Consider the following 7,972-nt stretch of genomic DNA (forward strand, 5'->3'; position numbering starts at 1 on the left):
CCGCACCCACACCTTGTAGACACGCATCTGTATAGATGTAAATTTGAATATTCGGATCAAAGATAGCTAGAATTGGCTCCGAATATAAATAGTTTTTTAACTTTTCAAAGTTTTCCTGGCATGTTTTTGACCATTTGAATTCTACGTTTTTCCTTAGTAAATTATGAAATGGTTCTAATAATATTGTAGATTTTGGGATATATTGTAAATAAAAATTGATTTTCCCTAAAAATTGTCTGATATTTTTTTTTGTTGTAGGTGTGGGAAAATTTTTTATTGCACTTACATTATTGTTTAGGGGTTTTATGTAGTTAAACCATATTTCATGACTTAAATATGTTATTTTATTTTGCGCAAATAAGCATTTAGATAAGTTTAATTTTAAACCATTATTTAATAACATTTTTAAAACTAATTCAGTATGTTTTTGATGATTTTTGAAGTCTTTTGAATAGATTAGAATATCATCGATATAGTTTACTGTGAATGTTTCTAAATTATTTTTTCTTATTATGTTAGATAAAATTCTTTGAAAGATTGCTGGTGAAGTTTTTAGCCCAAATGGTAAACGGCACCATTGCCAGTGACCGTGATGTGTTATAAAGACCGTTTTGTATTTGTCTTTTTCGCGTAGCGGGATTGTCCAAAATGCTGAATTTATGTCAAGTTTCGTGAAATATTTACAATTTCTCGCCCGTAACATTAATTCGTCGATTCTTGGGAATGGTTGACTTTCTGGCATCACTATTTTATTTAGTTCTCGATAATCGATGCATAATCGAGATTTTTTTCCTTCGTCTTTCTTAAAAGCTAATGTTACTGGTGCAGCATTCGGACTGCTTGATTCTTCAATTAATCCTGACTTTAATAATTCTCCGATTTGTTTTTCTATTTCATTTTTATCTTGTAACGAATATCTATATGATTTTTTTGATATGTATTTATTTTCAGTGAGTTTTATTGTGGCCTCATAGTTTTTTATTTTGCCGACGTCAAATTTCTTTTTTGCAAATAATTCTTCATATTTTTCTTTTATTTTGATTATGGGATTAATTTTTTTTAAAGTGTTGGAATGTGATGTTGGTGTTTTTTGAATTAAATTTATTTTTGATTTTTGGTAATTTTGGCTTATTTTAAAATTTTCGTCTTGGCGTAGTTTAAATTCTCTAATACTATCTAAACCTAATAATATGTCATCTTTAAATGATTCGCTTTTTATTATGAAGAAATTAAAATTTTTTTTGATGTCAAGAATTTTCATTTCCACTGAGACTATACCTTCCGCGTCCGAAGTTCCCGATAATGTTCTTATGTTCCCCCCACTTATATTTTTCTCTATATTTAGCGTTTTCCAAAAACCATAGTTAATTAGTGATACATTTGCTCCTGAATCATAAATGGCAATAGCTGGGTTATTGTTTATCAATATTTTTACTTTTATAAGTGGGGTAACAATTAGTTTTTTGCCTCTTCTGTGGAAGAGATTAAGTTCTGCAGTTCCGTGTTATTTACTATTTTAATTTTTTCATTTTTTTGTATAGTTTTATTTAATTTTGTTCGACATAAATTTTCAGGGTGATATCTATTTGGGTAACCTATGTTTTCACAATACGTGCAAGGAGAGTGATTATTTCCCTTTCTTTCATTTGAGTTGTTTTGTTTTTGTTTTGCGTTGTTTTCAACTCCCGAGTTCTTAAACTTATTTGTCATAGGTTCTATTGTTTTTAGTTTCGCCATTAAATTTTCTATTGTTTCTATTTTGTCATTCAATTTTGATTTAACATAATTTGGCAAGGCTATTACTATTAATTTTATTTGAGAATTTATTGTTAGTTCAGGATCCACATCGATTAACAAGTTTCGCTTTTTCAATGCAAATTCAAAAAATGCCCCATTTAAGTATTTATACGTGTATGCATACTCTATATCAGACCATGATTTTTGACCAAAAGTTTCTATAAAAGAATTATTCCAAAGTTCCCAATCGTGGGCTAATGAGTGTGTTTTTAAAAATATCGCGTGCCAGTTAAGTGCACTGTTCTCCAAAAATAATCTCAAAACTTCAGCGAACCTTCCTTCTCTTATATTAAGACGGTTGCATTCACCTTCAAACATGTTTAGCCAAGATTCCGCGTTAAAATTTTTCCCGTTAAATTTTTCCAAAACCATATTTTTCGCTATGGAGTGTATTGGTTTCTCCTGTACAGGAGAGGGCCCCTGGAGGGGAGATTGAGAAGATTGGATGTCCGTGACGGCCTCCAAATAGTACCCGTTAAAAACAATGTTACCTTCCTCGTCCACATATCCGTCGCGGAAACCCTCCTTCGTTAGCGTGATAACCACATTTCGAAATTTGTTTCGTTCCTTCAGACTTTTGACAACTCCTTTAACCACTGAATGTTGGAAAAGTTCCTTGTGATAAGCGGCCGTTTGTTGATCGACTGGAAATTCAAAAATTTCCAGCTGGTTGATCAGTTGAATTGTTTTTACTTTGACCGCCGTAGATTTCGAATTTTGTCCTTCTGTTGCGAAGTGGAACCTTGCCTTGAGATCACCCATATTTGTGTTGATTTGTAGGCCTCTGTTGTAGAGATCTACCGGAACTATTCTGGAACGGCTTGGGTGGGGTTAAAGACCAACACGTGTAGTTGCAGTGAACAAAAACTGTAATTAAAGAAATACTTGAGACTGTGTACAAGTTATATAAACTCCGCATTCGGGTTTACCTGAATCAACACAAATTGTCGGTATTAACTGATAAGCTTGGATTATAGAAATCTAACGCGTATATTGCGCTAAAGCGAGTGCGACTGTGACGCAGCACAGTTTATCAGCGACTGACTCCTCTCGAGGCACATCGTTAGTAGCGAGCACCGTCCCAGCCGGCTACCGCTGTTAGTCATGTGATCAACGCATGTAGGCGGCTGAGTTTGAACTACCGTCAAACTTACAAATGTAATTTATCACATAAGTTAGTTTAATTCTTTCGTTTTTTTTTATATATATAATTTCATAAATAAAAGCAAATTTTTAGTTTTTCTCTTATGACCCGCATTTAATCTTTAAATCACCCCTCACGAATATCCCGTACTCCCGTAACCCCTGAGATTGCACGAGGTCCAGTCTCAGGTCAAAAGGATTAAGTTCCTTGACCTAAAAAGTAGGACCAACGTTCGCACTGTCCATCGGAACAGGTGTCATAGCGTCCCTTCAGGACCCACATTCCGGGACTTTAAAGAAGTGCTAACGACTCACAGCTGTACGCTTCCGTGCGTATACCTGTGAGATTGAGTCAACCGTCCTTCCGTACCCATCTTCCTCTCTCGCCAATACGCAGGGTTGGGCGTAACACTATACCAATCGATAATACGACTGCATTAGCTACATTTGTTTCCGCGAAATTAACTCGATACCAATATAATATTTTACGAGATGTTACGACATCTGGATCTATTGTGTGACCTAGTTATTTCCAAATTCAGAAAGCAAAAAAGGAGTGTCTTCCAAAATCGATCGAAGTATCTGATGATGAAGCAAAAGTAGCATTACAGAGTCTATTAGATCACACAGCTCTTAGATTCATGAAATTATTAAATTTTGATTCGGATAATACAAAAAATTTAATAATGATATCTAAATGGGGTTGTAATGGAGCGTCTGACCAGTCTCGTTATAAAATCAATTTTAATGATCCATTAAAAGATGATTCCAGTGTGTTTATATGCATTCTTGTACCAATAAAAATTTATGATTCTGAAAATAATGAAATACTATGGCAAAACAATTATCCTTCTTCCACTCGATATTGCAGACCAATTACATTTAAATTTATTAAAGAAGAAAAAATGAAGTCAAATCTTGCGTAAAAGAAATTCAAAAATCAAATATCTTTATTGACACCATCAATCTCAGGGGTAAATATTTCTATCACTCACAAATTATTGCTAACCATGGTTGATAACAAAATATATAACATTTTAACAGATGCGAGTTCATCTATGAAATGTTACATATGTAATGCTTCTCCCAAGCAGATGAATGATATCAATTCAGCAAAAATTAGGACAGTAAAAACGGAGCATTATTCTTTTGGATTATCATCTTTGCACTGTTGGATCAGATGCTTCGAATGTTTACTGCATATTTCATATAGACTGGATATCAAATGCTGGGCAATTACAAAAAGGGACTATAAAGAAAAGGTTGAGGAAAGAAAAACGTATATACAATCTGCTTTTAGAATACAAATGGGTCTCTTAGTAGATTTTGTGAAGCAAGGAAAAGGCACCACCAACGATGGCAACACAGCAAGAAAATTCTTTGGTAATCCAGAATTATCAGCAGAAATTACAGGTTTAAATAAAAAATTGATAATTAGATTTTCAATTCTTTTACAGGCAATTGCTAGTGGGAAAAAAATTAATGTACCAAAATTCACAGAATTTGCTCTTCAAACCGCTGAATTGTATGTTTCTTTATATCCATGGTATTACATGCCAGCCTCTGTTCACAAACTTCTTCATGGAGGGGATATAATTAAATATGCGATAGTACCAATTGGTCAGCTGTCTGAGGACGCTCAAGAATCAAACCATAAATATTTCAGGAAATACAGAGAAACTAATTCTCGGAAAATGTCACGGAAATGCAACAATACAGATGTTTTTAATCATTTGTTAATTGCATCTGATCCTATTGTTTCATCATCACGAAAAATTATTGACAATAAAACAAAAGAACTCTCTGAGGAAGTTCAAAATCTTTTAGAGTTCAATAATGATGAAAGAATAAATTAATAAAAATAATTTTCATTGTGACATATATTCCAAAAATGTGAGAGGCAAGGAGACTCACAATAAACAAGCACCCCAAAGAAATCAGATATATCTATTTGCTACATTCTAGTCGGTGATCTCAGATGACGCTAAGAACAAAAATTAAATCCAAACTACATAAAAACGCTAATAGCGTAATACGACATGACAATTTTAAATAGGTATATAATATTAAAATGAAAAATTTATTTATATATATGTACATTTATTTATTTCAAAATAAAATAAATATACTTATTTAGAAATTTATATTTTCGGTATATATTACAAATATATCTAATCATATAAAAATATACAGAATATACTTATCAAATATGCATAACTTGTAAAATATCCATATTATATGGAAAAGATGCTTTTGAATTCGATACACTTCTTTGGAACACCTTGTATATGGTAAAAATAATGTAAAAATATACACTCATTTGTATTTCATGCATTTACTTTATTTATTTTTACTAAATTTCGAATTTTTCTATTGAAAATAAGATTATTTATACAAGGCAATGTCCGATTTTCGGGCGTTTCGCCCCACTGTGAGTCGTATAGTACAGTAAGGCCGTTTGTAAGTTCGCTGGGTTCAAGTTCAGATGATAATTAGATTCATAATTTGGCAGTTTATGACTAAGTTGCTTTGTTAGATCATTGGCAAGAGCAAGAAAGTCGCAGTTGATAAAGTCCCGATAAGTAATGGTTTACGGAGTTCGTTTAAGATTGCTAAATTGATATTGAATTGTGATTAAATTGTGACCAGCCGCAAAAGGTGAAGATGAATTATAAAAGGCTTTGATCTTGTCACTCGAATCGGCTATCATGACATCCAACTGCGAACACGAGAGTCCAGAGTAGTAGGTAGTGCCAAATGGTACGGAGAAAAGCGAATAATCAGAAATAAAATTTTCCAGATATTTAGATTCGAAGGTATTGCTTAATAAATTACAATTTAGATCACCAGTTAATATAATATTTTTATACGATGAGATGTAGTGATTAAATTTCACTATGAATTCAGACAGTAGGTGGCCCTCTGGACGTCGATAGATGACAATGATTAAAATGCTCTGAAGTGATGTCTTAACATCGAGAAAAAGATATTCCGGATCATTAATCGAAGTGTTCTGAGAGCTTTCAAGAATTGAATATATAAGTGATTTGTGGAGGTAGCATGCAACGCCTCCACCTTGAGTGAAGCGCGATTGCCCATCTAAGCGAAGTGCACGGTCATTACGTACAAAATTATAATTGGGAATCTCTACACAGGACGACTCAATGTTTGGAGTGAGCCATGTTTCAGTTAGTGCAAGAATGTGAGTTGTACCATCAGTAAGCTCACATTCAATATCTTGTAGATGGGCTCGAAGGGAATTAATATTGATACACGAAATTTTAAGCAAAGACGAAGTATCACGAGGGGACAAAACATTTGCAGCAGGGAGGTTCGTAGGAAAATCAGCACGTTCTGACAGAGTTACTAGTCAGACTAGTTTGTTAAGGTCTAACTCGGTAACGATAGGTATTACGCTAGATCGATCATCTTTTCGAACAAAAATTTGTTCATTGCGCTGCCATACTCTAGCATAATTATTTTCTCTCGCTTTTGCCTTAGTCATTTTTAGGAGCTTAAAAGTATTTTTCGGAAGCAGTTCGTTAACATATATAATGCTCGGTTTTTCGGTTACGTTCAGCTCCGGAAATATATCAATCGTGGTTATTTTTCCGAGTTTGCGTTTACGATTGACAATAAAATTGCGAATAGAAACCGATTTAAAGGAGACGACTAGCGAGAAATAATCTCTAGATGGAACACTTGCTCCGGTCCCTAAGTTACCGGCAGCAATGCCTTGACGTGTGACATTGATTCGGCGAATATTCATGATATCCGAAAGGAATGCACTAACTTCGATTTTATGTAATACATGGTTGACTATTTCTTGATCCGAAATTATAGTAGTACTCGGTAATCCCGTAATAATGATATCAGGACTTGGTTGCAAAAACGCGTGGACATTTTTCAAGGCCTGTATGTCTTCGGCATTTGCGCGACTGGCTATCGAATTTTGTTTGACTGTCGTTGCCATATAATCGAAGCGCGCATTAAGTTGCTGAAACCCGGCCATATAGATTTGCATAATTTGCGCAAATTGTTGCGACGCGTCGAGATTCTGCCATCCGTGGGGCAGCGGGGGAAGAGAAGCCGACTCATCAGAAGGCATGCCCTCGTCATCGCTCATGCTGGTATCCGAAATGGTGAGAATAGAGTTGACGGTAGTGGGAGTGCTGGTGACTACGTTAACAGTGGGACTAGGGAGTGGGGCGGATACACTACGGCAAGGAGGGGCAGACGAAGTAGGAGACGGAGAGACGGAGACTGGATTGAGAGAGAAGATCGCAACGGTGGGAATAGAGGGGAGCGGAGCGAGTGATTGTTTGTCAACAGCGTCAGGAAAACTATTCAGTTCGACTGTCGAACAATTACCGAAAAATAAATGCGAAAGCGATTTAAAGCAGCAGTCGTTATTTGACTTATTTTTAGTATATTGCCCGGCGCAGCTAAAATGAAAGGCCCGAGAGCACGTGCTGCATACGTATTTGTCGACGACCGGTTTGTTGCACTTGCTGCAATATGTCACTTCTTCGCGAGTTTTTGATTTCTTATTAGGTCGTATGTAAGACATCAATTACACATGTGATTGAGAGAATGATACATAGAATACCGGCAGACCTGGAGCGATGCGACGACTATTTGCTGACTTTGAGCTGAGCTGTCGAATACGTCTCTTGCTGATCGGTGCCGGCTGATTGGCTCAACGTATAGATGACATGTAGTAGACGTCACTGATCACGTGATACCTTGGCTAACGTGGTGAACTGTCTGCCGGATCGTTGAAATTCAGCAGGGTAGATCGATTTTTGCGATTTATGTTCCACACGGCTCGGAAAAATTTTGATTCAATCAGTGATTGAGCCCCCTTAGGAACGAAATCGCTAAGAGGAAAACTCCCACATGGATTTAGTCGGTGATATAGAGTAGAATATCAGGATCAAAAATAACGTGTCCGTTGTACTCACCAGTTTCCGCAGAGAGAGAGAGAGAGAGAGAGAGAGAGAGAGAGAGAGAGAGAGAGAGAGAGAGAGAG

The sequence above is a fragment of the Trachymyrmex cornetzi genome, unplaced genomic scaffold, assembly GCF_001594075.2.
Source record: "Trachymyrmex cornetzi isolate Tcor2-1 unplaced genomic scaffold, Tcor1.1 scaffold562, whole genome shotgun sequence".
NCBI lineage: Eukaryota > Metazoa > Arthropoda > Insecta > Hymenoptera > Formicidae > Trachymyrmex > Trachymyrmex cornetzi.